Here is a 9,790-nt window from a genome sequence, read left to right as displayed (position 1 = left end):
ACTACTATAATACCGCTCCTATGTATAAGAATATAACTACTATAATACCGCTCCTATGTATAAGAATATAACTACTATAATACTGCCTCCTATGTACAAGAATATAACTACTATAATACTGCTCCTATGTATAAGAATATAACTACTATAATACCGCTCCTATGTATAAGAATATAACTACTATAATACTGCTCCTATGTATAAGAATATAACTACTATAATACTGCCCTCTATGTACAAGAATATAACTACTATAATACTGCTCCTATTTACAAGAATATAACTACTATAATACTGCTCCTATGTACAAGAATATAACTGCTATAATACTGCCTCCTATGTACAGGTATATAACTACTATAATACTGCTCCTATGTACAAGAATATAACTGCTATAATACTGCCTCCTATGTACAAGAATATAACTACTATAATACTGCTCCTATGTACAAGAATATAACTACTATAATACTGCTCCTATGTACAAGAATATAACTACTATAATACTGCTCCTATGTACAAGAATATAACTACTATAATACTACCTCCTATGTACAAGAATATAACTACTATAATACTGCCTCCTATGTACAAGAATATAACTACTATAACACTGCTCCTATGTACAAGAATATAACTACTATAATACTGCTCCTATGTACAAGAATATAACTACTATAATACTGCTCCTATGTACAAGAATATAACTACTATAATACTGCTCCTATGTTCAAGAATATAACTACTATAATACTGCTCCTATGTACAAGAATATAACTACTATAATACTGCTCCTATGTACAAGAATATAACTACTATAATACTGCTCCTATGTACAAGAATATAACTACTATAATACTACACCTATGTACAAGAATATAACTACTATAATACTGCTCCTATGTACAAGAATATAACTACTATAATACTGCTCCTATGTACAGGAATATAACTACTATAATACTACACCTATGTACAAGAATATAACTACTATAATACTGCTCCTATGTACAAGAATATAACTACTATAATACTGCCTCCTATGTACAAGAATATAACTACTATAATACTGCCTCCTATGTACAAGAATATAACTACTATAATACTGCCTCCTATGTACAAGAATATAACTACTATAATACTGCCTCCTATGTACAATAATATAACTACTATAATACTGCTCCTATGTACAAGAATATAACTACTATAATACTCCCCCTATGTACAAGAATATAACTACTATAATACTGCCTCCTATGTACAGTAATATAACTACTATAATACTGCTCCTATGTACAAGAATATAACTACTATAATACTGCCTCCTATGTACAAGAATATAACTACTATAATACTGCTCCTATGTACAAGAATATAACTACTATAATACTGCCTCCTATGTACAAGAATATAACTACTATAATACTGCTCCTATGTACAAGGATATAACTGCTATAATACTGCCTCCTATGTACAAGGATATAACTACTATAATACTGCCTCCTATGTACAAGAATATAACTACTATAATACCGCTCCTATGTATAAGAATATAACTACTATAATACCGCTCCTATGTATAAGAATATAACTACTATAATACTGCCTCCTATGTACAAGAATATAACTACTATAATACTGCTCCTATGTATAAGAATATAACTACTATAATACCGCTCCTATGTATAAGAATATAACTACTATAATACTGCTCCTATGTATAAGAATATAACTACTATAATACTGCCCTCTATGTACAAGAATATAACTACTATAATACTGCTCCTATGTAGAAGAATATAACTACTATAATACTGCTCCTATTTACAAGAATATAACTACTATAATACTGCTCCTATGTACAAGAATATAACTGCTATAATACTGCCTCCTATGTACAGGTATATAACTACTATAATACTGCTCCTATGTACAAGAATATAACTGCTATAATACTGCCTCCTATGTACAAGAATATAACTACTATAATACTGCTCCTATGTACAAGAATATAACTACTATAATACTGCTCCTATGTACAAGAATATAACTACTATAATACTGCTCCTATGTACAAGAATATAACTACTATAATACTGCTCCTATTTACAAGAATATAACTACTATAATACTACCTCCTATGTACAAGAATATAACTACTATAATACTGCCTCCTATGTACAAGAATATAACTACTATAACACTGCTCCTATGTACAAGAATATAACTACTATAATACTGCTCCTATGTACAAGAATATAACTACTATAATACTACCTCCTATGTACAAGAATATAACTACTATAATACTGCCTCCTATGTACAAGAATATAACTACTATAACACTGCTCCTATGTACAAGAATATAACTACTATAATACTGCTCCTATGTACAAGAATATAACTACTATAATACTGCTCCTATGTACAAGAATATAACTACTATAATACTGCCTCCTTGCTGTGAGGACGTGTGTCAGTAGCTCTCCTGAGGCTTTGGATGTCTGGAGAAAGCCCAGGGCGGGGCCACTCTGGGTGGGGATGCTCCCCAAGCAAGGCCCAGGCTCCAAGGCCTATTCTGGGAAATAATTCCCAGACCTCTCACACCATGGATAATTATCCAAAAGTTTCTTTGGAAGGAAGGAATGTTCCGAGTGTTGCCAGTCCCAGTGCAGCAGGAAGCAAAGATGAAAAGAAAATGTTGGAAGTAAAGAAGGAAACATCACTGAGTAAGACCATGGCTGCAGGTGTGCAATCCACCCCACCCGCAGGCAGACAGAGGAGAACATCCCTGGAGAAGCAGACCATGCAGGAGAATCTGCAACAGCCTGTCCTCATGCGGTCTGACCGCACACGTTACGGGAGTGGGAACAGCGCAAAAGTCGCCAACACGACAGATGAGACCAGAGGGAATACTGAAGGAAGGCTTCATGGGGCCACAAGTGCAGTCACTGGGAAGAACCAGGGGCCCAGTCCCCAATCTGGAGATAGCGACCTCGCAGCAGTGACCGCGGCTGCACCAGGTCCAGTGCAAGGACCAAGCAGAGGGACGCCTGTAAGGAGCCATTCTGTGAGTACACAACCCCCCAATACTCAGCGTGCACCTGAACTATGTCTGGCCGAGCGGATCCCAGCTCTGGTCAAGAGACTAGAGACATTAAAAAAGACAAAACTACAGCTGCAGAAACAGATAGATTGTGTCTATAAGCTAAAGGCAGCAAACCCCAACAATCAGGTTGTCCATGACAAGAAGCTGAGCTCCCTCGCTGTGCAGCTCGCTGAGACTGTGCAGGACATGGAGGCTGTACTGGAGCAGATGGGACCAGTCGCTGAATCCTTCAGGAACCAGCAAAGACTTGAGGGACATGGGGGAAGACCTGCGCCAGAACCATCTCCATCTAAACCCAAGTCTCCAACCTGTCCAGATGACACCCAGCAGGCCTGTGCAAGACCAGTCCTCAGACCAGCCAGCTTCCCTTTTGAGAAAGGGAATTTGTACAGAGAAGTGGGAGAAAGTGTCCAGCAACAGCAAAGACCTGCAGAGACTCCTCAAAAGGTACCACAAGTCCCAGCGGTTTGTGATGTGAAGCAGGACTATGGACTCTCGCCTGAAGGTAACTCTGCAGTAGCAGTGCAGTCACCACAAGCCCTGGGGGGCAGTAGAGAGCAGCAGGACTGTGGACTCTCGCCTGAAGGTAACTCTGCAGTAGCAGTGCAGTCACCACAAGCCCTGGGGGGCAGTAGAGAGCAGCAGGACTGTGGACTCTCGCCTGACGGTGACTCTGCAGTAGCAGTGCAGTCACCACAAGCCCTGGGGGGCAGTAGAGAGCAGCAGGACTGTGGACTCTTGCCTGAAGGTAACTCTGCAGTAGCAGTGCAGTCACCACAAGCCCTGGGGGGCAGTAGAGAGCAGCAGGACTGTGGACTCTTGCCTGAAGGCAGCAGTGCGGCAGAGAGCTCACAGGTCATGGCTCAGCAGGACTGTCGGGGCTCTGTAGAGCAGGATCATACTGCTAGTGACTGCATTGATATGACTGTATGTGATGTTACTGATGATGTTTCTGCAGAGGGGAGCGCTTCACAGTGTGTGTGGGATTTGGGGTCATCTCTAGAGTCGGGTCCACCATTAGATCAGCCTTCAGAGGCTTGTGACCCGCAGAGTATTATGGATGATGGTGGGGAGGGGGCTGTACAGTCTGATGCACAGCACTTCCCCCCTTTAGTTACACCAGAAGTGTCAGACCCCCATAGTGCAGGCGGTCAGCAGCCACCACAGCGCCCCCAAGTACAGCAGGAGGGTGGAACTGGTGGTGTCTCCTCTGGTAATGCCTGGAGCCGTGGGTCACCATCCTTCAGGTCTAATGTGAACTATACAGGTCAGGCTTTTAAGAGGAGGAACGTGGTCAGGTTCAGACATAGAGGGGCCAAGGAGGAGTTGCCTGACAGGAGGTTTGTGGTCCGTGAACTTCTGTGCCACCAAATGGGTTTCCTGCCATCTAACATCCTGGCAGTGATAAACCTTCCTGACAGGCAGGGGTATGACGTCAGTTTTAAACTCATGTCTGACCTGGACCGCTTCTGGGCTCATTTCGCCCGGGTGAGAGATGCTGATGGCTGGAATAAGTTCAGCCTCATCCCCATCTCTAGACCAGACACAGCAAACGTCACCATAATATTCTGGAACGAGTCGGTACCACACCAGGATATTGTTGTATGGCTAAAAAGACACTGTGACCTAATGTCAGATCTGACCAAGACTAGGGACGAGGATGGCATATGGACTGGGGGGTGGAAGGTCCTGGTAAAGTTACGGCAGGTTAACAACATCACCCAACATCTGCCCAACTCATTCTTTATTGGCCGGGAGAAAGGGGTATGCTTCTATGCGGGTTAGCCTAGAAAATGTTTTAAATGCGGAAAGGCCGGTCATATTGCGAGTGTGTGCACCCTGGTAAAATGTAACTTATGCGGGGAGATCGGCCATGTCAGCGCCACCTGCCAGAACATCCGGTGCAACCTCTGTGGTAGGATCGGTCACTCCCACAGGGACTGTCCAGACGCCTGGCATAATGTTTGTAAGGACTTCCCTGATGAGGACTTGCTGGAAGTGGCAGATGACCTAGAGGAGGAGACGCTGTTGTCAGGGTCAGCAGTGACACCGCCCGAGCCTCAGCACAACATGGGTGACAATATAGGTGACATAGTGCCTGACCAGTCCCAGCCAGGAGACACTGAGGGGAACGGGGAGGTCACTGAGCAGGTTGTGGGCACGTCATCTTCTGCCCCTGCATCAATAAATCCGCAGAAGAAACGGAAGAAGGACAAAACCAGCCGTAAGCCTGAGGGGGAATGGACCACTGTCCAAAAACCTTCCAAAAAGAAAGTAGACCCCGGGTCAGGTGTCATGACTATCACAAATAGGTACGGTGTCCTATCAGAGTCAGACGCTGAGGAAGAGATGGAGAGAGAGTTAAAGAGGGTGGTAGATGAATTTAATGAGGACCAAGAGGGCGATCCCCCCACAAAAAGGAAACCCCCGCGAGCTAAACGTCTGTCCGAATCAGACATGGAGACAGGTGGTCGGCAGGTGGGCTCAGACTTAGATCTATGATGATGGGGGTAATATCTCTGCTACTTGTGCTTTGCTTTGCTTTGATGGCTGACTTTACCCTTAAAGTGTTCTCCAGTAATGTGAACAGTGTCAGAGTGAGGAGGACCAGGCATGTGGTTTATGAACATCTAAGGTCTCTTGATGCTGATGTCTTTTTCTTACAAGAGACACGTTTGAATACTTTAGGACTCTTACGGGAAGCCGAGCGTGAATGGCGGTCTGGTCCATCCTTTTGGTCACTGGCTGTAGAACCAAGTGCCGGGGTCTCTATCCTCTTTAACACCAATGATGTAACTATACATAGGTTGACAGAGGTATTGATGGGAAGGTGCCTAATTCTGGAAGTTACTATTCGGGGTAGGAGGCTCCGTCTTATAAATATCTATGGTTCGCAGACAGTGACTGAAAGGGTTAACCTTTATAATGAAGTGAAGCCATATCTATTCACATCTATCCCTGTCATCATGGCTGGAGATTTCAATGCCACCAGGACATCTTGTGACAGGACCTCTAATAGGCCTCTTACCAGAGACTCCAAGGTCCTAAACAGAATTATTCAACAGGCCGGGTTGTCAGATGTGTTTGTGCAGGGTGGTCGGAAACCAAAATTTACTTATTTTTGTGGTGAAAGAAGAAGTCGGATAGATTTAGCTCTGGTGAGTCCCACAGAGACCATTGGTGAAAAAGATGAGAAGATCGTCCCTTATTCAGACCATCTGGCCTTATATTTCTGTTTAGGTGTCACAAAGTGTTCTGGGACAGGTAGAGGGTTATGGAGACTTAATTCCAGTCTATTAGAAGACCCTTCGGTTCAGAGTCATGTTCACTCTCTTATACAGAGTCAGCTAGAGAGAGTGGACTTTTATGACAATATAGCCGACTGGTGGGAGGATGTCAAGGATGAGATCAGATCCCTCTTAAAGAGACTGTCAGTTATAAAGGGGAAGAGTAAGTATGGCCAGTATCTCAAGCTGCGGAAAGAATTGGAGTCACTATATTCGGCGGGAGGGGATGACCAACAAAGGATAGACCGGCTGAAATCTGAGATAAGGCAGTATCAGTACAGCAGGTATACCTCCCTGGTTCTTGAACGGGATTATGGGACCTTAGGGTCTCCTGATCCCTTTGAGAATTGCCGGGAGCGAGTGGCAAATAAATCTGTCACCGGTCTCACTGACCCCCAGGGTGTTTTGCAAGAATCTCGGGAGGGTATCCTGGGGGTGGTGAGATCTTACTATGCTGACTTGTTTCAGAGGAAGGTTTTGGATAGAGACAAGATGACCCAATTCTTGGAGGCAACTCCGCTCCCTGATACTAATGATTTGGACTTTTCTCCTTTGACAGCAGATTTGACGGTGGCGGAGGTTAAAGAGGCAATTGATAAGTTACATCTGAAGAAGGCACCAGGTCCAGATGGGATAACAGCAGAATTCTATAGGACATTCAGAGACCTCTTGGCCCCAATCCTCGTGGATGTATATACAAATTGTCTAGAAAGTCACCTGATGCCTCCATCCATGAGAGTGTCCTCGCTGATTCTGCTGTCCAAAGGTAAAGAGCCGAGTGACATCAAGAACTGGAGGCCGATTGCCCTCTTGAATGTCGACAGGAAGATTCTGGCAAAAATTCTGTTTTCTAGATTAGTTTGTCTGTCCTCAGCACTGTTGGCAGGCTGTCAGTTTGGCACAGTAGAAGGGCGGAACATCTCTGGAGCAGTCATCTCGATAAGGGAGATGTTTGAGAGATGTAAAGCCCTGAGGGGTGGGAGATATGTTGTGAGTCTTGACCAGGCTAAAGCCTTCGACAGAGTAGATCATGAGTATCTATGGGCCACTTTGTCAAAGTACGGTATTCCGGGGCATTTCATCGATTGGCTGAAGACTCTGTATTGCGAGGCTGAGAGCTTTCCTCTGGTCAATGGTTGGCAGGGTGATACCTTCAGGGTTGAGGCAGGGGTGAGACAGGGTTGCCCACTGAGTCCACTGCTGTATGTATTTGCCTTAGACCTATTCTTGAGGTCACTGCAGGAGTGTGGTTTTCAGGGGGTGCCAGTCCCCCATTGCCTGCCCCTGAGTGTTGTTGCCTATGCGGATGATGTGACTGTAGTGATATCTAAGCCTCGTGAGGTGGAGATGTTGTCTGCGGCCATCAGAAGTTACTCGGAGGCCTCAGGGTCTCTGGTCAACCTTGAGAAGAGTCAAGCTCTCTGGATATCAGACAGTGATCCAGACTTTGATCTGCCACAATTTGTGAGAGCCTCCACCTATATTAAAATCCTAGGGGTCAAATTTGGGAGGAATGATAACGCCAAACTAAATTGGGAAGAGAAGTTGGAAGCCGGAAATGCAAAGGTTCAGCGATGGAAGAACTGGAGGCTGACCTATAGAGAAAGGGTTAAAATGTTGAAGACTTACCTGGTCCCTGTCTTCTTGTATGTCTCTGTCGTTTTTCCTTTGCCGGAATCTTTCTCCGCTAAGCTCTTTAGCCTGTTCTTCCAACTGTTGTGGGGGAACAGGTTGAACCTGATAAAAAGAGGGATCACCTACCTACAGAGGAGAGAGGGTGGGTTGGATATGCTGAATCCAAGGGTGTTCTTTGACTCCATGTTTCTAAAAGTTAATTTTGGTTGCCTGGACTCAGAGAACAGCTTCCTGTGGGTGAATAGTATCAGGGACTGGATAATGCCTTTTGCAGAGTCTTGGGTGCGAGGCGGCAGTCTCAAGAGGGGTCGATGGACGAGTGACTACCTCCCCCAGTACCTGGACTATGGGCTGAAGTGTGTGAGAAGGTGGAAGATAGAGAAGTCCTACATTGAGGGTAAGCCAAGGAAAGATCTATATGTGAGGGTCTGTAGGGCTTTCTTTTGTTCTCCACTTGTCTTGAGGGATTGTGTGACTAGCACTTTACAAGAAAGTCTGAAGCTCCTCAATGGGAATCGACTCCCCGCCAAATTATTTGACATAGCTTGGTTGTCATTACATGGAAAGCTATTTGTTAGGGGTAACCTGAAATTTTTAAGTGTTTCAGATAGGAACTGTCCTCTCGGTTGTCAGCAGGAGGAGACGATGGAGCACTTAATATCTGACTGCAGGGGTGGGAGGAGAATATGGGAAGAGGTGTCACAAAAGCTAAACATCCCATTACTGCAGTCCCTGACTTATCCTGATATAATCTATGCTGTTCCATCCAGAAATAGGAATGTAGACAGGGGGACAATGTACCTGATCATTTCTGTCATAAAATATTATTATTGGCACATGAGAACCCGCGTGTCTATACACAATGAGCCATTCCACCACACCACAGCCGTAAGCCAAATAATGTCTGAGCTCCAGTGGGTTAAGTCATTAGAGATAAAGAGTAACCCGAATAATAGGAAATTATGGAGAAATGTGTCTTTGGTTTAAAACAGAAAATATGATGTTATTTTGTGTGTTTTTTTTCTCTCTTCTTTTTCCTCCCCAGCAAATGTGGACTTTCTAAGTTTAATATCATTCTATAGTCATTTTAGTTGAGTAGTCATTGTGTGTACAATGCCTGTTATTTTTTTTTTTTTGTAAGAATGTATTTTAATTGTATTTTTTTTGTTTGTTTTCACAATAAAAATTGCCTCCTATGTACAAGAATATAACTACTATAATACTGCCTCCTATGTACAAGAATATAACTACTATAATACTGCCTCCTATGTACAAGAATATAACTACTATAATACTGCCTCCTATGTACAATAATATAACTACTATAATACTGCTCCTATGTACAAGAATATAACTACTATAATACTCCCCCTATGTACAAGAATATAACTACTATAATACTGCCTCCTATGTACAGTAATATAACTACTATAATACTGCTCCTATGTACAAGAATATAACTACTATAATACTGCCTCCTATGTACAAGAATATAACTACTATAATACTGCTCCTATGTACAAGAATATAACTACTATAATACTGCCTCCTATGTACAAGAATATAACTACTATAATACTGCTCCTATGTACAAGGATATAACTGCTATAATACTGCCTCCTATGTACAAGAATATAACTACTATAATACTGCTCCTATGTACAAGAATATAACTACTATAATACTGCTCCTATGTACAAGAATGTAACTACTATAATACTGCTCCCATGTACAAGAATATAACTACTATAATACTGCT

Source organism: Bufo bufo, chromosome 2 (genome assembly GCF_905171765.1).
Source record: "Bufo bufo chromosome 2, aBufBuf1.1, whole genome shotgun sequence".
Classification (NCBI taxonomy): domain Eukaryota; kingdom Metazoa; phylum Chordata; class Amphibia; order Anura; family Bufonidae; genus Bufo; species Bufo bufo.
Note: the sequence above shows the minus strand (reverse complement) of the source record.